Genomic DNA, 24,945 nt, shown 5'->3' with positions numbered 1-24,945 from the left:
GTGTGGCCAGCTGCCTGCTGGTGAGGTGAATAGTCCTTGGGCCAGACAGACCATTAACCAGCTGTTTGACCTTGGACAGAGCTGTTAACCTTCCTGAACTTAATAATAGTACCTACTGTTGGGGGTTATTAATAGTGAGTATAAACCCGGGTTAAAGCGAGTGTGCCTGCAAAAGCCTTGGCCCAGAGCCCGGGATGTAGTAAGCACTCAACAGTGTGGTCTTGCTGACACCATGCTGATGGTGGTGATGGCGGTGGGGGGAGAAGGATGACAAGGACAGTCATATTGGACAGTACGAGACACCGTGAAGCCCTCCCCCACTCACGCCCCTGGGCTCTTCACTTTCTGTTTCTTCTCTCTGCCTGCCCTTCCTAAGACTCTCCTACTCCGGCTCCACAGTGCGTCTTGGGCTGCCGAGGGCCCTGGATCTGGGCCTGGATGAGGATCTCAGCGCCCTTGGACATGTTGGGAGCAGCATGTGCGGAGGAATGAGTAGAAGTTTTCCCGGGGGGGAGGTAGAGCTTGGCTAGAGTCTCACTAGAGGAGCAGGGAGGGGCTGGAAGAGGAGAGGAGGATTTCTTCTTCCATTTAAAGGCATTGCAGGCAGATGAAATAACGTGTGTGAAAGCAGAGGTGTGAAATGGCATGTGGGGCTTGGGAAACTGCGAGAAGCACAATATGGGAAGAGAGTGGAGAGCAAGCGGGGAGGGGGGAGATGAGAGCCCAGTGGAGGGGATGTCTGGGGCAGATCATGAGGGGCCTTGTGTGCCGATTAAGACATTCAAAATTCATCTTGAAGGCAATGGAGGGTTATTCTTTTCATCATGCAACAACATTCCTGAAGATCTACTCTACCCAGAGCACCTTTAGTGGGCACCGTGTACACTGCTCAGATGCCCACGCCTCCCCCCTCAGACTGGAGCCGCCATCCCGCTGATGGCTGACAGCTCACGGGCTGAGACTCCCCTCCCTGCCATTGCCTTAGGCAGAAGGGACCCTCCTCATCTAATGGCACTCCCCTTCCTGGGACCGGCCCGTATCTACTGACTGGTCCATAGGGGGGTCTACTGCCCAGAGCCCATGCCTCAATTTGGCCCAACTGTGAAAATTCATTCCAACTGAGGAGCTCCCTGAGAGGGTGGCTGAGGCCTAGGTGGGGTCTGCCTCACAGCCCAACTTGTCCCTCTGCCCAGTCCTGCTTAGGTCATTCCCCCACAGGTGTTGATTTTGAGCTCAATCCCCAATAAGCCTCCTGTCAGCCCATATTCATGCCAGAATCTCCTTCCCCAGGAACCCGACCTGTGACAGCCATCACTGAGGGATGTCAATGCGTGAGAATGAAATGTCGGGGGGGGGGGTGCGGTCCACGTGCAGAGGCCAGTGAGGAGGCTGTTCTGATTCAGCAGAGGACTGAGGAGGGCAGGAGGTGGGTGGGGGCAGGAAGGAGGGATGGATCTGGGGGACTTAGGGAATACAGAATCGTCAGACAGGGACAGACTGGGTACGGAAGCGATGCAGAGCAGCTGGGCAGAGGTGAGGCCAATCTCTGCACTGGGTTTAACGGGACCCAGTTTAATCTGGGAGTGGAGAGCATGCCATGCCCACGGGCCATCCAGATGGGGGTCCAGGAGGCAGGGCGGACTATCCACGATCAGGAGACGGATCTGGGATGAAGGTGTGGATCTAGGGGATAGCCAGCACCAGGCAGTTTATAAAGCATTTTCTCATACCCCTTAGTTTAATATGGGCACCAACTGATCAGAAGGGTCACCGGATCCTGGAGATCCTCTATGGAGCTAGAAGTTAACCCTTCCATTGCTGAATCGTGCTGGGCGTGGTGATGTGTTGGATGGAAGGGGCACTCAGGGGGCTCTGAGCACCAGCAACTTACCAAGCAGTAAGTTAGAATCTTTGCATGCCAGCTGAATATCTGGTTCCTCACATAATCCTCAGAGGAATCTGCTGAGGCAGATACTATAGTCCCTTCTTAAAAAGAGGAAACCAGGGCTCAGTGAGGGGAATGGCTTGCCAGGAATCGGCCAGCTCCCAAGCGGGAGGGCTGGAGTTGAACCCAGGTCCATCCGATCCCGCAGCCTACATCTGTAGTTGCTGGAGCGGGCATCAGAGCCTGAAGCTCTTGGCTCTGCAGTCAGGGCTCTCTTCCCATTGTTCAGATGGCCACTTCCTGTAGTGAATTCCAGAACTTCTCATCGTAAGCCAGTATCTCCTTCCAAGAAATGGTGCTGAGAATGTCCAGGCCTGTGGGGGAGGTGGGGCAGGATGGGAAAGTCTAGCACCAGGCACGAGGGATTTTCCAGACCTGGGGATCCCCCAGCTCCTGGTTTGAAGCCCAGGCATGTGTGGGAAGGTTGGTGGCCTCTCCAGTGCATAGCGCCTCCCCGGGGGTGGAAGGAGACCTGGGTGGCCGGCCGTGCCTGCCTTGGCTGGGGCCTCCCACTTCGAGCCTGTTTCCTTCAGGGAAACGGGCTACCTGGGAAGCAGTGAGCCTGGTTCCCGAAAATGCTCCTGTAGAGCCTGGCTGTTCACTCATTTGTTCACCCATTCATTTAACACTGAGCAACTGTTTAGGGAGTGCTTGCCACATGCTCTGTGTCACCTGGGTCCTGCCTCACCTGGGTCTAGCCTTAGCCTGTGTCCAGGCTGGTAGAGAAGTTGTGTGCTTGACCCAGTGACGCAGACTGGGGAGTGGACAAGGGAGGGATGCTCTGGTGGTCCCTGCGTCCCCTGGGCCAGCACATGGAGATGCGACTAAGGGCTATTGATTGATGGGTCAAGGGAGGAAGGGCTGAGGCTGGACAAAAGGGAGGCTTCCTGGCTGGCTTCCTGGAAAGCCCTACAGGGGATGAGAGTTGGGGTGGCGTCTCTATCCTTGGGGGTGCAGCCTCTGCCCTCAGGGTCTGACAGCCACCCATTTAGAGGCAGGAGGCTGAACTCAGAGACGAGGGGCCTTCCCAGATCTGGAATCTTCAGTTCTGCTATGGCTCCAGGTGGCCTCCAGCTGCCCAAAGGACATTCTGGCGATTTGCTCAGCTATGACCCAGAACACACTGAACTGTCTTGCTAAATCCTGCTCAGGGAGGAGGCGGGGAGTGGAGGAGGGAGTTTCTACCTGCAGTGCTCTGGTCTCCTGTCCCTGACGCCTAAAGTCCCAGGCACGGCTTCATAGGGTTGCACGGTGTCAGGTGTTTGAAAACATGACCTGGTAAGTTTTTCTTTTAACTTTTCCCATTTCCCCGTGAAAATGATTTTAGAAGCCAGCTCCTTACTCTTCCCCCGTCTCTCAGTCACGATCTCATCCTCATCCTCACGGGGCTCTGGTACTCAGCAGGGAGGACCGGTCCCCCTGTGACCTCCCACAGAGGACGTGACTGCATGAGGAGGGGAAGACGTCGAGGAGACCAAGCTCCAGGGAGCACCTACTATGTTCCAGGGCTTATGCAATGTGCTTTGCTTATCAGCTTCCTTTTTTGGAGGAGGAGACCGAGAGAGAAGGGGATATGTGCAAGAGCACACAGTTGATAATAATTACACTAAGACCAATAAAAATGATAATTATGAGTGAAACCATCATTTGAAAATCTGACAGTTTCTTACATTCAACCTAACACATGTTATTCAGGCACAAAGCCGGAGATTCTCTCTATATATTCTTGCAGGAGGAAACTCTCTGATTTCAAAGCTGAGAAATTGAGGCCGAGAGAGATCAGGTGACTTGCCAACATCTCCCGGCAAGCCAGCCGTGGGGCCAGGCTTTGAACTCAGGTCACTTTCCAAAGCCCCTCAATTCCCTGGCCCCAAGCCATGACCCACTTTGTCTCCTTTCCTGAAACTCTCGCTGACTCAGGCGATGGAAAGACACTGGCCTGGTAGTTGGAAAACTGGGTTGGAACAGGCTCTGCCCCAAAGTGGTAGGTGGCCTTGGGCAGGTCTCTCCCCTCTCTGGGACTCACGGTCCACATCTGAAAAATGTGGGTTTGAGTTCATCCATTTCCCACTGTGACCATCTCTGGATGTGTGCCATGCGTTTGGAAGGCTGGGACCTCGTCTGCCTCATTTGGGCCCCTAGTGCCTGGGGTGGCCATTCACTCAGAGGGGACCTCAGTGAACTTTCACTGACCATGGGGGCCGGAGGGAGCGAGTGTGGCTGCGCTGGGGGTGGGCGGCTTGCAGGTACCACGGGAGGGGCAGGGAGTTCAGGGCTGCTCCTTGTGGAGTAGAAGGCTGCCCGCCTGGTGACAGGGCCATTCCTCCCTGCCCAGGCTTCTAAAGAGGGAGATTCTGGGGACTCCTCTCAGCCTCGCTGGGGGGCTCATAGCCTGAGATGCCCCTCACCACAAAGGCCTGTGGCTCTTGAACTTTACTGGGCCTCCTGAAAGGTAGGGGGTGGGAAGCTTGCTAAGGGGCTGCTGTGTCTAGAGCTGAACTGCTACAGTCATTGAGGTCACCCAGTAGTCAGCCATGCCCCCCACTCCCACGCCAGAGAAAGCGGAGCAAGACCATGGGAACGCCGAGCAGGAGACAGACAGAGCTGCTGTCTGCCCACCTCAGATAACCACCCACCCAGCTCTGGGAGAAGAGCGAGAACAACACCAGTGCTTTCCACAGCCAGGCTCGGGGGAGGGAGGGAAGTCTGCCCCCCCCCAACCCCAGGAAAGAACTCACAGATGTTTTACACCACAACCTGTGTTGACCTAATTCATGAACTTCACGTGGGTCAAGTTGAGGGAGGCAGTGTGGGCCTTCGTCTTACCATCTGACTGGCCAACCATAGTAGCAGTGGCGACCATTTATTGGGCACTTACTGTGTGCCAAGCAAGATGCTTAATTCTTTGCATTTATTATCACATTTGATCCTCATGACAGTTCTGTAAGTTACTATTTTTATTCCCATATTACAGCTGAGAAAACAAAATCTTAGAGACATTATATAACTTGTTCAAGTTCACACATCTAGTAAGTAGTAGAGCTAGTATACAAATCCAGGCTATAAGACTTGGGCTCTTAACTACTCCATTATGCTAGTTTTATCCACCCATTTCTCCATCCACCCATCCATCCATTCATCCATCCATCCATCCATCCATCCATCCATCCATCCATCCTTCCATCCATCCAACCAGTTACCCATTTGTATCAGACAGAATCCCAGTAGAAAACAGATTTACACTTAAAGTAGGAGAGTTCAAGGTGGGCTTAATAGGGGCGCCTGGGTGGCTCAATCATTAATAGTCTGCCTTTGGCTCAGGTCATGGTCCCAGGGTCCTGAGATCGAGCCCCACGTCAGGCTCTCTGCTCAGGGGGAAGCCTGCTTCTCCCTCTCCCACTCCTCCTGCTTGTGTTCCCTCTCTCTCTGTCAAAATAAATAAATAAAATATTTTTTTAAAAAGGTGGGCTTAATAAAGGGACTATTTATTAAGATGAGGAGGTATGGTTTGAAGGGAAACCACTCTAGTGTCCTAGAGTTAGGAACAGCAAGGTTGATATTACCTAGAACCTGAAGGAATGAGGAGAGGGAGACATTGATGGAACTTGGGGAGAGAGGACCTGAGAGGAGCAGTTCCCTTTGTCAAGAGATATGTCAGTCTGAGACACCACACAGAGAGGGGGGCCTGAGGAATAAGTACCCCAGCTTCTTCCCTTCTTCTCTCTTCCTTTCTATCTCCTGCTGGGCTTCCCTTCACTGGCCCAACCAGAACCCAAAGGGCACTGCGGCCGGTTGATGCAGTCCCTTCAGGTCAGCCTCCGGGACACGGAGCAGATGTGGGAATGTGGTGAGCAGAGCTGGAGGGACAAACGGAAGACGTGCAGCACACCATCCATCCATCCACCCTCCACGTCTCTCCTGGCACTGTGCCATGTCACATGTGCTCTCTTATTGGTATGGGGATATTATTCCAGGCAAAACAGACATGGTTCATTCATTCATTCATTCATTCATTCATCAGGTACCCTTGAGGCCTCTGTGAGAAGCTCTGTTCTGGGTGCTGCAGACCCACAGAGGGGTGGGGTCCAATCCTGCCCTTGAATTGCTCACAAACCACTGATAGGTCAACCTGAGACGAGCTCTGGGCTGCCTGCTTCCTGGCATGGGTCTGGAGAGTTGGGGTGGGGGCAGTCAGAGGATATGAAAGCAGTCCAACTGTCAGAAAACCTATCTGCTGAATTTGACCAACTATTCTTAAGATTGTGTCTGTCTTTTGGGGATAGGAGCTGTCGTCAGGGGAGGAGAGCCCAGCCTAGGGACAAGGCTCAGTGCCTTGGTCTCACTAACAGCATTATGTTGTGACGAAGAAACAAAGCCCCGGCCACGTGGGAGCAAGTCACGAGCCTGGAGCTTCCATGGCTCCTGCAGGGTGTGGGGAGGTAGGAAGAGTCCTCTTACCAAAAGACCTGGCTTCTACTCCAGCTTAGCTCTGTACCTTTGAAGTGATCCCTGCCTCCACCCTGGACCTGCCTCCTCAGCTGTCCTACAGTTCCCTGCCTCCTAGAGGCTGCCAGGACCCACAGTGCTACAGTGTCCCAGCTGTGCTGTCCCCAGAGCTCTGACCAGGGAGGTCCCAGGTGAGTGCCTCTGGACTTCTGTTTTCCTTCTGGACCTTGCAGTTACTGCTTTACTTCCTGCACTCAATTCCCCCCCTCCTCCTGGCCCTGATTTAATTACTGTGCCAAACCCCTTGGAGGGGTGCTCAGACTTGCTGTGAGGCTAATAATGGTGCCAGCCATGTGGATCCAAGGTTGTCCGGGCAGGCTGGGGGCAGCTGAGAGCCCACCTGGGTATGTGAGGGGTGAGGGCTCTGCCTCTCCAATGCACTCTTACCTCCTAACACTTCAGTGTGTCTGATGCAGGGAGGCGTGATGCTCACAGAGTGATGTAGCCTCAGCCCTGGGGCCTCTGGCCAAGCACAGATGGGGACAATTTGTCTCTGACTTCCATCTCTGGTCTTCTTGTTTGCTCAGTCAGTTAATGGGCTTCCAAAATAATTTCTTACTATCTGCATCTCTATACCTGTATTTCAGTCTTTGTGATGTGCATGAGCCTCTAGAGCACAGGGCCCAGGCAGGGGCCCCTTTTGCCCAGATCTAAGATGGGTCTGATCAGATGGGAATGTGTGCCCTTCAACAGATGCCAGTGGGGACGGATGCTGGTGACCAGGGCCGCCAGCAGGAATGAGGGGACAGCAGGGGTGTTGCTATCACAGAATGTAGCGGACCAAGGATGGGTGGCTCCTTGCCATTGCCCTAGCACTATGCACCCTATCCACCTCCAGAACTCTGGCACCCCACGGCCCTGAATCATCTGAGAGAACCTTACCTGACCGGAGTTCTGTCCAGCAGGAGGAGAAGTGAAGCATGGAGGTCACACCCCTGCACCCAGGAGCATGGCTGAGGCAGCCCATCCCTCTCTCCAACCTGAGCCTTGTGTCACAGCTCTCCAAGGTGAGTGCCTCCCACTTACTCTATTGTAAGGAGCATCAAAGCCCCTCCCACCTGAAAGCATCACTCCCTTTTTGGAGTGGGGGTGCTGACACAGAACCCCTTTGGGCAGGACCATGACATCTCCTTTGTCACAGAGTTCTGCATCCTACCTGCTGGCTGCCAACAGCACCCTCCCCTCAATTGGCAGTAGGTGACTCCTCGGGGTATATACTCTTGGCTATGAGTGTGTGTGTGACTGTGGGCTTGATTGTGACCATAAGTGTGAGTGGGGCTTGCGTGTGAGAATATGTGTCCACAGGAGGAACCTCATTGAATTAAAAAGTCAGAGAACACTGGATGAAGACCCGTCAGGCGCTACTGGCCCATCAGCCTTTGAGTCAAGGTGTGCATTTCAAATGAGGACCCCAGCAGTTAAAATGAGGACCCCAGCAGTTAACCTGCTCGGTAGGCTGGTCCAGTGGCTCTGAGCCAACACTCCAGCCCTATTTTTTTTTTTTTTTTTGTAAGGTCTGTCAGTGTCAGGCAAGGAACCCCTCAGGCTGAAAGGTTTTGGGGGATGTTAATGTCAGGGTCCAAGGCGATATTCTGGGTTACCCAAAGCAAACATGAGCCCTTGTTCAGATTACACAGCAAAGACCATCACTGGAGCTGTCCATGTAAACGACCAAGCCTCTGACAGGAAAGGGAAGAGGGAGATCCAAACATGGAAACCAGAGGAAGGAGTGACCAGAACCCGATGGACTGTTGACTCTGAGACATCTGCACTTGGTCCTTCATGTACAACTCAAGTTTCTCTTCACCACCACCCTGGCAGGTTAGATTATTATCCCCACTTTTTTATAAAGAAAAGAGGCCGAATGACTTGCCCAAGGTCATGCAGCCAGTAAAAAATTCCACCCTATCACAGTGGCCCTTTTGTTCCCGAATGCACAGCAGAACTCCTACTTCAGGAAGTGGAGAGGAAAGGGGTGGGTCTGGGCCTTCCCAGAGGATGGAGTGGGGGTCAACATGACTCCCGAGATTCAAAGAGCCTGGGTGCAGAAGATGGACTGGGTGGGGGTTAGAGCACCCAGAGGCTTTGGAGTCAGTGTCTGCAGCCTCCTGGCCGGTATTCTTGGGCAGGTGAATTTACTTCCCCCGGTCTCAGTTTTCTCGCCTGTAAAATGGGGGTAATGATACGCTCCACTCTCTTCAGCAGATCCCCTTGAAAGTTGAAAGAGAGGCTGTGAGGAAAGCACTTAGCACGGGGGCCCGGCTCGGTGCTCATCTGTGGCTGTCATCATTAGTGCTGGGAGGGAGGTCCCCTGGGGTTGGCATGAGTGCCGCACCTGGGGAAGGGAAAGGGCAGGGTGTCCCCAGGAAGGAGAGGACCTGGACGGGGACCCAGGCTGCTTTGCTTTGTTCTCATTCTCATCTCAAGAAGCGATTCCCATTTCTACCCCCTCTAGTAACCTTTAAGCTTCAGATAAACAACGGAGCTGTTGAGAGATTTGCCTGGCCCTTCAGGCTTAACCCCTTGGCACCATCACCTTCTCCTCCTCAGCCTGGGCCCTGAGGACAACTCCTACTGAAGCTCGGGAGGGTGCTGGGGAGAGGGGAGACAAAGGGAGGAGCAGACCGCACCTGCCCCTTGCGGGAGGCGGCACCCAGCCTCCAGGGGGAATGAGTTCAGTAGGACGGATGTCAAGCTTCCAGATGCAGTGCTGAGCCCTTTAAGCCTGTTGCTTATTTCTCCTGCTTCATCGTGTGGCAGCCCAATGTGCAGACTGGCGTGCACACCAGCACCACTGACCATGCCCTCCGTCAGGTCCCCCGCACGCTCTCATCAAATTCAGTGGACACCTCTCGTTCGGTCCTAATCAGTGGCCCTCTTGGTGTCTCCGGTGCTCTAGACCTGCCCTTCTTCCTCAGACCCTCCCCTTAGTGCCTATGATTTGTCCCCCTCCCCTGGCTGGCTCTTCCCTCTTTCCTAGGCTATGACTTCTCGGTAGCCTCGAAGGCTTCTCTGTCTCCACGGCTCCCTCACCATGGCTGTGTCCAGGGCCTGTCTCTGGTCCCAGTCCTTCTCCACAGCACACGGTCTCTGTCCTCCTTGCTCTGACCACTCCCTGATCTCCCTCTCCGGCCGAGATGGCAATCTGCCCAGCTCCATACCCACCAGCCACCAGCCTCAGGGCAGCTCCCCTGCGATGTCCCTGCGCCCCTCACACTCCGCCTTTTCCGAGACGGGTTGCCTCATCCTGCCTTTTCTTTGCTCAAAACTTTTCACCTACGAACACTCTGGAAAACTATTTGGCACCACGTATTAAAGCTGAGCCAGATTCCACTCTTTGAAATACTCCCCCAAATGTGTACATATGAGCTCTAAAAGATACGCACAGGAACGTCCGCAGCACTATGCCACAGCGCCCAGACCGAGACTGCGCACGCGTCCGGACCCGTGACCGCACGCGCCTGGACCCGAGTCTGCGCACGCGCCTGGACCCGAGACTGCGCACGCACCCGGACCCGAGACTGCGCACGCGCTTCGCTCAAGCTACTGCTCTAGCAGCTGTTCCAATGACTCTCAGAGACACCAGGGAGTTCATACTGTACGATTCTACCTTCATCAAGTTCAAACCCGGTGAGATGAAACTATGGTGCTGGAAGGCGGGACAAGTGGTTAACCTTGGTGGGGGCGGGGGGGAGTGCATAATGACCGGAAGGGGCCTGGGGAGTACTTCTGGGTAGTGAAAATGTTCTGTATTTTGCTTGGGATGCCGGTTTACATGGGTGTACTTCCTGTAAAAATTCATCGACATGGACGCTTAAGATATGTGAATCTTTCTGTAAGTGTGTCAATAAAATATTCGAAAGAAAGAAAGAAAATCTTCTGTGGGCTCTTGATTGCGATCAAGATAAAACCCACAAGCTCCTTTCTGGCCTGGTAAATGCCAGGCCCTTCGTGATCTGGCCCCTGTCTTGCTGCCTCCCTCCGCTCCTCCACGCACCCTGTCCTCTGGCCCTAACAGCACCAGGGGCTTTGCCGTTCCCCAGAAGCAAGATGCTGTCTCTGGCCTCTGGGCTTTTGCACAGCTGTTACATCTGTGTGAATGCCCTTGACCGTCTATTCCATATGGCTACATCCGGAGGTCCTTCGGGACGTTCCCCTTTGCCTCAAGCAGTTAGTTACCCACCTCGCTGGCTCCAAAGTGCTTGGGTCAAACCTCTGTTCCAGCAACTTATCTTCTGTAGGATACAGTTGTTGCCCACCTGTCCTCTCCTGTGGCCATGAGCCTCATCTTGAATCAATGTCCAGCGTCTTCGTGCTTGTATCCCTAGCTCTAGCTCAGGGCCTGGGACAAGGTTAAGTGTGAATGACTTACAAAATTTAAACCATAGGTAGTCACACACGTAATAAATAATTTCATTGAAAAAAATAGACTCACATAAAGGGAGTACAAATTTTGGTTACGCACATATCAATAAAATATTTTAATATTTAGAATCAGGATGTCCCTGGAAAATCTGGGCTGTCTGGTTGTCATAGTCTTTCTTGTCACAGGGGGACCCAATGATAATCTAATTCATACTAAAGCATAAAGAGTGGAATATGTTTGCATTTAAAGAAAGCTCCCCAAAAAGGCATTTTACACAAGGGAATGACATTGTGACATACATATGGTGACACTTCAGGCACAGCGGCTGATGGGTGCTACTCTGAATGTCTATATGTACCTTAGTGGTCACCCTAGAATTCAGATGGGCTATGGGCTCAGGAGGACTGTCCTGTAAGGAACGAAGTTATATTGTCTTTAATGAGAGAAGCTCTAGGCAGAAAATGACCTTGGAATTCACGAGTGTGGCCTTTTTAAGAATGTGCTGCAGGGAAGGCCCCCAGATGTCCTACAAGAATGTGGGGTCCTCAGGGGGAAGGGGCAGTGGATCAGCATTTTCAAGAAGGCAGACACTGGAAACAACCTGGATCCCTGGCTCTGCGGTTACCTGGGAATGAGAAGTGGGAAAGGGGACCCTGAAAAGCTGCACAGCATGGGCTCAGGCTGTCAGGTTGTGAGGGGCTGCGAGGGAGGGAGTGAGGCAAATGCCAGAGCATGCATCTTCTGCCCGGCTCTGGGAAATGCAGCCACCCCTGGGTGGGGCCAACAGGGTGGTCAGGGATAGGGAGTGTGACTAGAGTGTAATTAGAGTGTTTTGTGGGCTGAAAAGGAAAAGCTGCCAGATCCCAGAGGAGAAAAAGGGACCAAAGTCATATCCACAGGAAGGTGGAGGCTGTACCCTGCCCCACCAGGACTGCCCATGGCCTTGGGCCAAGCAGACCTGCCAGGCAAGGAGCCCGGGCACCATGCACCCTTATCTGAGCTTCAAGTGGAGACGGTGGGGTGGCCCCTTGGAGGAACATGGGGCCTGGCAGAGGGCCCTGCTTTGGCTGTTGGATCAGGGACGGGGGGCAGGTGACGCCGGGTGGCAGACAGGAGTGATGGTGGCAGTGGCTGCTTGGGCACAGGGCTCTCTCACTGTGGGGAAAGTTGGGTTAAATCCTTTGTGGGTCAGTCACTAAGTCCCTTGTGTGGGAGACCATTTGGGATACCTGAGCAACTTTATACTTTAACTTAGAAAAAACAAAATATAAAATAAAAGACGATAGCTCTAAAGGAGAGGTTTGCTACATTTGACCGCCTCTCAGTTAGGAACTTTTTGTAAAAGGAGACAGCGTAATGGCAAAACTCGAATGACAAATCAAGAGAAATATTTGCCACAGAGGAAGAGATCAATGTCTGGAAAATAGGACTTCTGTAAATCAACAAGAAACGATAGGCAACCTGATAGAAGACCGGGCAAAGTGTTGGAACAGGAAAGTCATAAGAGAAATAAAATGGATTTATGCCTGCAAAGATGCCTGCCTTGCAGCTCCTCAGAGAAATGGAAGTTAAAGGGGAATATTGCTTGGGCAATGCCAAATGAAATTCATTTGGCAAATAAGAAATTTTGGAAAAATTTCAAAAATTTGACAAATTTTGAAAAATATCGATGATATCCAATGTTGATGAGTGGCAATGTAAGTTGGTGTAGACTTTTTGGAGGCCAACTCACAGACTCAATTCAGAATTTAGAATACTCATACCTTGGTGTATTTGACCTGGTGACTCACCTCTCGGTATCTACCTCAGAGAAACATTTGCATATGTGCACAAAGAAAAAGGTTCAAAGACGTGTATTACAGGATTGTTCATAATAGTGAAAAATTGGAGGTAAATATACAAGAACAGGGTATGATGCATTCATTCTCTGCAATACCATGCAGGAACGGGGGCATGCAGCCTCACACTGTGGTCCAAGAGAGGGAGTCCTGAGCGCTTGTTTTCCTGGGCTGTCCTGCATTCCAAGTAACCTGGAGGCTGAACTGAGAACAAGTGAGCAAATAGTCCTGGGAGGGTAAAGGACCTGGGCAGCAGAGGTTGAGGGGAGACCACGGGGCAGGAGGTCAGATGGGGAACAAGCGAGAGACTGTGGTTTTGTGAGCACCACCAGCCAAGGTGCAGCCAGACCAGCCAGGGCCACCACTGGGCCTGGGCTGGAGACCTCCTGTGAGGACCCCATCATCACCCTGGACAGGGAGATGGTATGGATTCCATCTGCCCTTCAGGGCAACCCAGCATCTGCCTGGTTGCTCACATTAGAGCCCCCTACACACACACACACACACACACACACACACACACACACACACACACACACACACACACACACTAGAGCCCCCTACACACACACACACACATTAGAGCCCCCTACGCACACACACACCTGGGGAGGCAGGTGGAGGTAGAAGAGACCTGAAAGATGGAACATTTTTACACAAGACAGACTGAGCATTACCTGAAGAGATCATTTACAACGGATCGGACCCAGCTTTAAACCACATTAGATGACATTATGTCATAGTTTCCTGCTAACCAAGGCAGGGTGTGGTTTGGGAGGAAAGTCAGATTAGTAACAAACAAAATAACTGAGCTTCGAATTTTGTGACCTGGATGCAATGCACTTTGTTCATTCTGTTGCCTCTGCCGGGCATGTCTCCCCTCCCCTCATCCCCCCCTCCCCACCTTCCTGGTTGGCTCCTACTCAACTTTTCAATTTAGCCCTATTATTCCTCTTTGGGGAACTACCCTTGAACTCCCAGACTGGCTCCACACCCCAGAGTTCCCCTTCATCACAGCATTAGCACAATGCGTTGTCATGCTTGCCTCTCTCTGGGGAAGGAAGGCCATCTACTATTCATCAATGTCCCCTTATACCTAGCACAGTACTTAGCACATGGCAGTTGCTCAGCCAATGCTTGTGGAATGATTCAGTGAATCACTGAATGAGTGACTGAGGGGCTGCTGTTCTAGAAAACCTGGAAACTGTGTGACCTTTGGCCAGACATTTTCCCTCCCTGGGTCTCTGTTTTCCATCTGCAAGGGAGTGGTGGTGAGGGAGCCAGGCTTCTCTCTCGGACAACCTTGCCCACCCAGTCCTTCTCCTATGCAGCCCAAGACTGCCTGGGGCTCTGTCCCTTCTGCCCACTGTGAAATATCAGACCAGAGAACCCAGTCTGCGTAACCGCCCTGCCCAGAGCCAGTTCAGGCCTTTGCAAAATCCTGCTGTTTTCTCTTTTCAGACGTGGCTCATGTCTGGCTTCCTCCCCACACCCTCCTCCTTGAGGGACCCTGACTGCTTCCAGAGGGGTGTGGTCCCTGCCTCTTTCCCAGAGTCCAGCAGGCTGTGGCCAAACCCCAGCTGAGGAGCTGCCTGAGGCCTCTCCCCATCCTGGAGGTGGGGGGAGTCCCTCTTCCCTTCTCTCAGCCTCTTCCTCTCCTTTTTCTCTGTGTGTCTGTCTCTTGGCCTCTGTGCTCTTTGTCTTTTTTCTCTCTATGTGTTCTTTGCATCTGTGTTTTCTTCTCTGTCCCTCTCTCCTTGTCTTGGTTTTTCTATGTTCTTCTTTTCCAGGCCCCTTTCCCACCCTAGTGGCCCCCTTAGTCTTCCCAGCCAGGTGGAGTGGTGCTTTAAGTTTCTCCCAGAGCTCCTTCCTGGCTCCTGACTCAACCCAGCCCAGGCCTGGCAAGCTTGAATTCTCACCCCACCCCTCTGCCAGGCAGGTGCTCCAGGATGGTGAAGGGCACCAGCACAGCCAGGGGGAGCCTGCTGGACCCATGACATCTTGGGGGAAGGAGGGAGTGGCTGTGACCCCTGGTCTGGGTTGACTTTTCAGGCCTGGAGATACCCCACCCCCACCCTGTGCAGAGTGGAGCAGCCTGGCCCCCTTCATGCCCCTGACTGCTCCAGGGCCCTGGCCGGGGAGCGGTCCCCCAAACAAGGGCTGCACTCATGGGCTCCCCAAGGGGGCTGCTTCCCTCTGCCACCTTCCTCCCACAGAGCCTGCTGGGAGCTGGGCTATTAGATACCAGGGCTGCTTCTGTTGAGAGGAATAAGAGCCCAGGACCCACCAGAGTGGCACGAGGGAACGCAAGAGCAAATGTGAGACTGGAATGTGAAACCTGAGGTGGGGATTGAGCACATGGGGTTTGTTGGGTCCTGGGCTCTGCCCCCTACCCATGGGGTAGTCTTAGGCCAACCATTTTTTTCTGAGCCTGTAAAATGAGACAGCAGATTCCCTCCCGGTGTACTGTTGCAAGAATTAAGTGTTAAGATACGGATCAAACACCTGACACTGAAGCCTCCCAATAAATGTTACCTGAGACGGAATCTGCATTCCAATCCCACCTGTGCCCTGTCGGGCTGGCACGGGGGTGAGCAGAGGAGGAAGCTCAGAAAGCCTCCATGTATAAATAAAGGAAGGGAGGAAGGGATGAATGCCTGAATCTCAGTCACCGACCAGTGGTGGCCTTGCATAAACAGCAGGTCCTCAGTAAAATGGAGAGGTCATCTTTACTTTGCAAGGTTGTTATAAGGATGAAATTAGGGACACCTGGGTGGCTCAGTCATTAAGCATCTGCCTTCGGCTCGGGTCATGATCCCGGGGTCCTGGGTTTGAGCCCCTGTGTCTGGCTCCTTGCTCAGCACAGAGTCTGCTTCTCCCTCTCCCTGCACCCCCCAACTTGTGCTCTCTCTCACTCTTTCTCTCTCTCTCAAATAAATAAATAAAATCTTAAAAAAAGAGAAGGCAATTAAGTAGGGAATGTAAAAGTACATAGTCAGTGTTCAATAAATCTCAATCCTTATAAATTATGATAATCATGGCGCAAGAATTACAAGGAAACATTCAGTATATAAGGATCAATCCTTATCCTTATATATGGGGCCAGTTGCCCCACTGAAACCAAACTGCTAAGGAGTGTGGGGAAGGGTCTGGCTTGCTTTTTAGTGTCCTTCAGGTTCACAGCAAACTGAGTGAAGGTGCCTGGGAGTTGTTTCTGTAGGCTGTTGACCAGGGCGGCTGCTGAGGAGCCAGAACTCTAAACCCAAGGAAGCTACAGCCTGGAGTAGACCCAAGTAGGCCAGGGTCGGGGGCCGTTCCTGCCAGTGAAGCTGGAGGCCAGGGGGGAGGCTATTTCTGTAACTCGCAAGCTTTGTCCCGTCTTGGTAGTGAGCTCGGTGGGCACATCCTGTCTCCAGGCTGGGCACCGACCCCTGCTCACCTGAGCGGGGGTGGGGGAGGCCCCACAGTGGCAGGCCAGATAGATCTGCCCTTACCTGATTTCTGGCTGCCCTTGAACACATCCCCCATGCAAACATACCTGTGCCTTGGGGCCCGCTGGCCTTGCCACCTGGGATGTGCTGTCCAGCCTTCTCTTTCTGTGACTCTCCTGCTAACCCTTCAGCGGCCAACTCTACTGTAACCGTCCCAAGAGCTCCCGGAGTCAGATGAGTCACTCCTTAGCTAGACCTTGGGCAGTTTACCTGACTCCGTGAGTTTAGTGTACTCACTTGTAAGATGGGACTGTTCATACCTACCTGTGGGTCACATGAGCATTTAGTGAGAAAACTCACGAGAAAGTGGGAAATCCTTGAGGACAGGATTTTCATCCCCAGTGCCTAACAGAGGACCTGACCCAATACAATGCGTGCAAAGGGAAGTGGCCCCCGGCCCCCAACAGCCACATTCTCTGAGCACTTACTATGCGCCAGGCAAGGTGGGGAGCATTCTCTGAGCATCATTCAACCACCTAACAAATACCTGGTGAGCTTCTACACTGTGTCAGGTCCTGTCAGCAGCACTTAGGTAATATCGATGAGCCAAGGGCACAAATCCTGTCCTCGGAGAACTTGCCTTCTGGCAGAGGGAGCAGATGACAAAGAGCAAACATGAGCGTTAGATGGTGACAAGTGCTGTGAATAAAAATAGAGCAGTGCTAGGGGGAGTGTGGGGAAAAAGGAATAGGTTACGATCTTAAATAGGATGGTTGGTGTATGACTCCTTCAAAGAGGAACTTTGAGCCAAAGCTTGAAGGAGGTGAGGGACTTGGCCAGTTTTACCTGTAGGGGCAGGGAGGGGGTTGGTTCTTGACCAGGGGAAGAGCTGGGGCAAAGGCCTTAAGGTGGAGCTGACCTGGTTTGTTGGGGGCGGAGAACGGAAACAGGAGAACATTAGGGCATGAGGCCAGGGTGGTTACTAGGCTAGTTCACCAGCCCTTATAGGCTATCAGAAGGACTTTCATTTTTGCCCTGAATGAGTTAAGGAGCCATGGGAGGTTTTGAGCATAGGAATGACATGATTTGATTTGATTTGATTTATCTAATACTTATTTTTGTAGAGATATACTTGGCATACGATATTGTAGTTTTAGGTGTATAATCTAATAATTTGATACATGCCAAATGATTATCACAATAAATTTAATTAACATTCATCGCCACACATAGTTACAAAAAATTGTTTTTTCTTGTGATGAGAACTTTTTTTAAAAAAGATTTTTATTTATTTATTTGAGAGAGAGAGAGAGAGAGACAGAGCAAGAGTGGGGAGGAGAGGGAGAAGCAGGTTCCCGGCTGAGCGGGGAGCCCGATATGGGGCTCGATCCCAGGAACCCTGGGATCTCGACCTGAGCCGAAGGCAGACAGACCCTTAACCAACTGAGCCACCCAGGGACTCTGTGATGAGAACTTTTAAGTTCTACTCTCTTAGCAACTTTCCAAATATACAACACAGTATTATTAACTATAGTCACCATGCTGTGCACGCCTTCCCCTGACTCGTTTATCTTACAACTAGAAGTTTGTACCTTTTGACCCCCTTCACCCATGACTTATGTTTTAAAATGATCACTCTGCATGGCTGTTTTGTGGGTTCAAATCCCAGCTCTGCCTCTTCGTAGCTCTCACTGGGCAAGACGTTTTACCACTCAGCTTCATTCTTCTCCTCTCTGTAAAAAAGCAGATTAAGAATATGCCTCCAACAGATCCTTGGCATAAATTCTTGTCTGCTTTCAGGCCTAAGAATAGCAGTCCTTCTGAGCTGATGGTCCCTTTCACTCTCGGGAACTTTGGCGGCGCTCCTCGTGCTGATTGGCTGCTGCGGAGCCCGACCCAAAGCACGTGACCAGCCAGAGCAGCGCATTGACCTTCAGGTAAGGGCAGCTTTATTTCTGTGCTTGTTGCTTTCCTACCTGCTTGAGAATTGTTTTCGAATGTCATGCCTCTTCCATAATTTCCTTTATAATAACAATTTTCCCTCAATTACAAAAATAATACATGTTCAGGTCAGGTATTTTGGAAAATGGACATGTAGAATACGGCATGGGGAAAATACGTGACTCAAAGATAACTACTGTAAGTCTTGTTTCTGGTAGAATTTCCATTTGATTATATATATGTACATATATAGACAAATTATATATATATATACACATATATACGACATATATGTAAGATATGTGTAGCAGTGAGCTACTAAACGTTTATTTTCCTTCTCCCACAATTCCTTTAATCCCATGCCCTTTCCCTCACCCAGGCTCCCAGGGGACTGAACCTTCATGCCACAGTGGAAAACAAATAATAAAGGAAGCAAATATTTGGCTTTTGAGGTTTGAGTATAAGCAACACATTGGAAGAGTAGAGGAAGAGTCCAGACCGGGCAGGAATGCTCTAACGGAGCGGGGGGACAGTGATGGAGGGAAGGCGAGGAAGTGTGGGTGCTGAAAAAGGGCCCTGTCTGTCTCCCTCCTGTCTGTCCCATCTGTCCCCCCGCCCCTGCTTCGTCCCAGGAAGTGGAGGTGTGGGGACCTGCCCCAGCATGGCAGAAGGGTGCTGTCGGACTCCATGAGCAGGGAGGACCTGTGCCCTCCCTGTCTACACATCCTGTGGAGGCCAGGGCACCTGAGTTCCTGGCGTCGCGCTGAGGTGCTGGACAGCAGAGCAGAGCGGAGATGACTGGGAGTCCAAGCAGATGGGTGGTGAGAGCCCTGCAGAATGTTCCCCAGCCCAGGAGAGGCTAGGGGAGGGAGAGGGAGGTCCTGGGCCCCCAGGAGGTTGTGGGGCATGATGGAGAGCTCCCGGGGTTCCCCTTGGCTCACGCACACCAGCGGGACCTTCACGGCGCCCTGATGCGGGGCTGTACCAGTTTCCTGTGGCTGCTGGCTATCCCACATTGCCACACACTTGCTGGCTTGAAACCACAGACATTTATTCTCTCACAGTTCTGGAGGCCAGAGCTCCAAAGTCATTTCGCTGCACTGAAATCAAAGTGCTGGCAGGGCCACACTCCGTCTGGAGGCCCCGGGGGAGAATCTTCTTGCCCCTGCCAGCCCCTGGTGGCTGTTGGCATTCGTTAGCTTGTGGCTACCCCTCTGTGCTGTCTTCATGCCTGTCTAATCTCCCTCTGGCTTACAAGGATACGTATGATTGCAGTTCAAGTCCATCTGGGTAGTCCACGATAAGCTCCTTCCCTCAAGATCCTTATCTTAAACAGAAGGAAAAATAAAACAATACATCAAACTAAAAGCCTTCTGCACAGTGAAGGAAACCATCAACAATGTGAAGAGGCAACCTACTGAATGGGAGAAAACATTTGAAAGTCATATATATGATAAGGGGTTAATATCCAAAATATATTACACCCACAACAACAAAATATGTAACTCCTACAACTCAGTGACAAAATGAAACAAAACAAAAAAACAATCTGATTAAACAGTGGGCAGAGGATCTGCACAGACATGTTTCCAGAGAAGACATGCAGATGGCCAACAGACACATGAGAAGATGTTCTATATCACTCATCATCAAGGACATGAAAATCCAAGCATAGGATTCATGAAATATCACCTCACACCTGTTAGAATGGCTATCATCAAAAAGATAAGAAATAACAAGTGTTGGCGAGGCTGTGGAGAAAGGGGAACCCTCATGCACTCGTGGTGGGAATGCAAGCTGGTGCAGCCACTGTGGAGGCTCCTCAGAAAACTAAAAATAGAACTACCCTACAATCCAGCAATTCCACTTCCGGGTATTTATCAGATGAAAAGGAAAACACTAACTTAGAAAGATATATACATTCCCGTGCTCGTTGCAGCAGTATTTATAATAGCAAAGATATGGAAGCAACCTGAGTGCGCTGATGGATGAACGAATAAAGAAGATGTGGTGGACGTGTAAAAAATGGCATATTTTTTGGCCACAAAAAAGAAGGAAATCTTGCCATCTGTGACAACATGGAGGGACTTGGAGGGCATTATGCTAAGTAAGTCAGACGTAGAAAGACAAATACTGCATGATCTCGTTTATATGTGAAATCTAAACCCCCCCCCCCAAACTGAACTTATAGATACAGAGAACAGATTGGTGATTGCGAGCAGTGGGGGTAGGAGGTGGGTGAAATGGGTGGAGGTGCTCAAAAGGTACAAAATTCCATTTATAAAGTCCTGGAGATAATAATGTACAGCATGGTGACTATGGTTAACAATACTGTATTGTATATTTGAAGGTTGCTAAGAGTAGATCTTAAAAGTTCTCATCACAAGAAAAAAATTTTTGTAACTATGTATAGGGAAGGATGTTAACGACCTATTGTGGTGATCATTGCACAATATGTACAAATACCAAATCATTATGATATAGACCTGAAACTAAAATAATGTTATATGTCAACTATGTCTCAATAGAAAAACTTACCTTATAAATAATAAGATAAAAATAATTAAGGGGCACCTGGGTGGCTCAGTCTGTTAAGCGTCTGCCCTCTGCTCAGGGTCCTGTGATTGAGCCCCTTGTGTGTGGGGGCTCTGCTCAGGGGGGATCCTATTTCTCCCTCTCCCTTGGCCCCTCCCCCCTTGTTCTCCACCCTCTCTCTTGGTCTCTCTCTCTCAAATAAATAAATAAGTAAAATCTTTAAAAAAATAATTAAATACAATTTTAAAAATAAGTAAAATTAAAATTGTAAACAATAATTTAAAATAGGCAAATCATTAAAAATCGTGAATAAGTAATAATTTAAATACACCAGTAAATTTCTGTCCTAGGTGAGAATGAAATAAAGATATCAGTCTTACGCTCTTCTCCGTCTCTATCCATGTGCGCACGCGTGTGCATCGTCCTTACATGTCTTGTCTCTGGTACAGGAACCAAAGAAGAGCTGAGTGAGGTGGGGCTCCAGTCGCTGCTGTTCTTTTGGTCTGTCTCTGCCTGAGTTAAGGCACCAGACTGAATGCATGAAATACACACAGAATAAAGGACAGAGAACGTCTTATTGGCCTCTGATGGGTCAGAGAGGCATCTGTAGGGTTTTTGGATAGAACAAACTGACTGAACAAAGGTTAGGAAGATTCCTTCTCTGTACGGGAACCTAAGTTCAGTGAGGGCCGGGGTCCACGAGCCCCAGCGCTTAGCAGAACTTGTGGTATATAGGTTCTTAGTAAATGCTGAAATTATCAGTGAATTCAGTTTGCCCACTGATGGCACTTTTCTACATTATCATGCCCCGTTATGTTTTATTCTGATGTGAAAAAGGGAAGGGGAAAAATCAGGAGCCTCTAGGGATGATCTGCGGTAGGGGAACTCATTCCTTTGGACCTCAGTTTCCTTTTTGAAATTATGGGATGGGATTTTTAAAAAAAGATCTTTATCTGAATCACATATTTTTCTATATAATGCAATATTCCTCTTTTGCCATATAAGGTAATATCCACAGGTTCGGGGGGATTAGGAAGTGAATATGTGTTGGGGGAGGGGGGCATTTTTTCTGCTGACACAGGGGCTAAAAAAGCTGCCTGGACCGAAGGGTCAGGTGGACAGGAACAGGCCTCGACCCCACAGTGCCGCCCGTGAGTACTGACAGTGGACTTGGCCAGGCTCATGGGATGTCTCAGGGGACATTCCCCCATTGTGGGCAGATGGCACTTGAGGACAGGGAAAAGGAGGTGGAGTTGGTTGTGTGCGTGGGGACCCAGAAATGACTGAGGTTAAGTTTCCATCTCACAGAATGGGGGTTTGTAATACAAATTAAATTTAGGTAGAAAAATGCAGTTACCGCTTTTTTGTATATATCTGAATGGTCTGCATTTGGAACCCATTCCATACACCCATGTATATACTCCCACAGTTAGGGCTCCTCTGTTCTCTTGTAGGCTAATTTTTCTTAACTTAATAAAATGTTGTAAAGAGCTTTCCATGTCATTAAATATTCTTCTACATCATCGTTTTCACAACTACCTTTAACACTCCACTAATTGATACACAATCCTATGTATACCTTATCCTGTATTGTTATAAAATCTTATAAGCCACTTTAAATCCCTTTTTTCTTTTTGACATTATGAGAAATCAATATACTTATGAATGTCTCACAAGGTTGTTATGAGGATTATCTATAATATATGTAAAATTTGAAATTGTAATCCACTCAAAGCTGGTCATACTTTTTTTGCCAAATTTACTTTACTCTTTCTTTCTCCCTTTCTTTCTTTCTTTCTTTCTTTCTTTCTTTCTTTCTTTCTTTCTTTCTTCTTTCTTTCTTTCGTTCTTTCTTTCTTCTTTCTTTCTTTCAAGATTTTATTTATATGAAAGAGGGAGCATGGGGGTGGGGGCAGGGGCAGAAGGAGAGGGAGAAACAGACTCTCCGCTGAGCAGGGAGCCCAACGCAGGGCTCCATCCCAGGCCCCTGGGATCAGGACCTGAGCTGAAGGCAGACACTTAACTGACTGAGCCACCCAGGCGCCCCTCTTTCTTCTTTTTAAAAGATTTTATTCATCTGTTTATTTGAAAGAGTGCATGCATGCATGCATATGTGCATATGAGGGTGAGTGAGGGAGGGAGGGAGGGAGTGGGGGGAGGGACAGAAGGGGAGGGAGGGGGACAAGCAGACTCTGCATGCTGAGCTCGGAGCCCAATGTGGGGCTCCATCCCTGGATCCCAGATCACCACCCTGAGATCACCACCTGAGCCAAAACCAAGAGTCAAACACTCAAAGAACTGAGACACCCAGGCGCCCCAGTTTATTGTTTCTTATGGCAGTAAAGGGGTTGCTCAAATTAGAAACCTGGGTGTCACTATGTCCCCCCTTCTCACCCTGTCCCTACATCTAGCCAGATCATGCCCTGTTCTGCCTTTGAAACTTCTGTGGGATCTCAGGCTCTCTGCATCCTCACAGCCCTCCCCTGGGTCAGGCCCTATCACTCCTCCTGGCCCTGTTGGATCAACCTCTTCCTTGGCTGTCTTAACTTGGGTTCTCCCAAAAGCAGGCCCTGAGACAAGGACTTGGATGCACATAGGTTATTTGGGGGGTGACCCTCAAAGTGAATCAGGCAGTGCAGAGAGCGAGGAGAACAAACACTACAGCACAGTCCCTCGGGGGCCTGGAGGTGTCTGCAGGGCTGAGCAGGCTCCCGGGCAGGCCCTTCTCTTCCTGGGCAGAGAGTAGGGGGAGGAAGGTGCTGCGGTGGGAAGCGTCAGCATGGATGAGACTGTTTCCTGAGGCTGCTTGTGAACTCGAGGTGGACCAAGGCGACCCTGGGCGGGACATCCCAGCACCTGTGACAGTGTTCTTCTGACTGAGTCTCTCCTCCTGCCCGTCTCCACTCTGCCTCCAGAGGGGTCTTGCAGAGACGCGGTGTCCCAGGCTGAACTGCATGAAAACAAGGAAGCAGGTGGAGGGGTGGTGAGACAGATTGGCTCCCACAGTGGGGCTCACTGAGGGACTGCACTTTGAGTTCAGCCCAAGCTGAGCTAAGCTGGGCCATTCTGGACAGGAACAGGCCACAGGTGAGTGAGCAAGCCTCGGGACTAAAAATTTATTTGGTTCAGGGCGCCTGGGTGGCTCAGTCGTTAAGCGTCTGCCTTCGGCTCAGGTCATGATCCCAGGGTCCTGGGATCGAGTCCCACATCGGGCTCCCTGCTCGGCAGGAAGCCTGCTTCTCGCTCTCCCACTCCCCCTGCTTGTGTTCCTGCTCTCGCTATCTCTCTGTCAAATAAATAAATAAAATCTTAAAAAAAAAAAAAAATTTATTTGGTTCAGATGAAATTGGAAAGGTCGAGTCTTCAGGTGAGAGGAAGAGGTGACCCAGGAAGCCCAGGGAAGCCATCTGGGAGTCCATGTGGGCCACGGATAATCCACATGCCGATAATGGAGAGTTTACCCTGGGCCGTTTGACCGTGGCATGAAAGGTATGAAGATGTATTTAAAGCAGCACAAAATGACAATTCATATCCATATATATATATATCTGTAAATCTTACCAGGAAAAAAAAGTATGCCACCCTTGGAATATTGCCACTGTCAGAAACTAAATGAATAAATGAGAGACTCATGTGTGTCATGAGATCAGCTGAGAAAGCAGCTGTCTGGAAGCCGGTGACTTCCCCAGCAGCCCCGGAACTGGCCTCACTGACAGGAATCTCAGAGCAGCCTGGGACTTGGTTCCCCATCTGACTGTTGTGTGGCCTTCAGCCAGAGCAGACCCTTCTGGGTCCTCTTAAGTGAACAGCTTTCTTTATGTGCTAATTAAGTAATTAGTTCAGCAGCCATTTTCTGGGCTGAGCCCTGGGACGCAAAGGTGGTTCAGATATGATTTCTGCTCTTGGATTCACCATCAGGAGTGGCTGAGATGGGGGACAGAGTTTAGTCCTGTGATAGAGGGAAGCACGGAGACCCCCAGGTGGCTTGATGAGTCAAGGGAGACTTACTGCAGGGGTGATGCGTGAGATGGCTCTTGACAAATGAACAGAAGTTTACTGAGTAGGAACAATGCAGGGACAGGGGGAGAGAGCAGTCCTTCAACTCCATGTATGGAGCACTTGCTCCATATATCAGACCCCCTGCTAGGTACGAAATGTATGAAAATGATGAACACAGGAACCCTGGTGTTAAGGAAGCTGAGACCCAGAGAGGCAAAGTGACATGCCCAGAGTCACACAGCATATGAAGGGCAGAGCAAGGACTTGGAACTCTCCAAGTCCTCACCTTTTCCCACCCTTCCTGGGCATGACTCTGGTGGATGGCCCTGGGTAGCTGGCGGGGACACGGCTCCTCATTCTAAGTGTACCCAAGCATGCTTTCTC

The 24,945-nt window shown here is 50.6% G+C and overlaps 1 long non-coding RNA gene across 5 annotated transcripts; it reads left to right on the top strand.

The window, feature by feature from the left end:
• Positions 1–6,247: 6,247 nt before the first annotated feature.
• LOC118529859 (uncharacterized) lies at positions 6,248–21,167 on the top strand. Of its 5 annotated transcripts, none has more exons than XR_013442478.1 (7): positions 6,248–6,582; positions 7,290–7,458; positions 8,080–8,272; positions 9,840–10,081; positions 12,761–12,869; positions 17,887–18,023; positions 18,660–21,167. It is a non-coding gene; the product is annotated as an uncharacterized LOC118529859 (long non-coding RNA). The 5 variants fall into 5 exon arrangements; XR_013442479.1 differs by having other exon boundaries at positions 8,080–10,081; positions 18,660–18,848; positions 19,286–21,167; XR_013442480.1 differs by having other exon boundaries at positions 8,089–10,081.
• The last annotated feature ends 3,778 nt before the right edge of the window (positions 21,168–24,945 follow it).

The sequence above is a fragment of the Halichoerus grypus genome, chromosome 11 (genome assembly GCF_964656455.1).
Source record: "Halichoerus grypus chromosome 11, mHalGry1.hap1.1, whole genome shotgun sequence".
Taxonomy (NCBI): Eukaryota; Metazoa; Chordata; class Mammalia; order Carnivora; family Phocidae; genus Halichoerus; species Halichoerus grypus.
The sequence above is the reverse complement of the archived record's forward strand: the minus strand, read 5'-3'. Positions and strand labels throughout refer to the sequence as shown.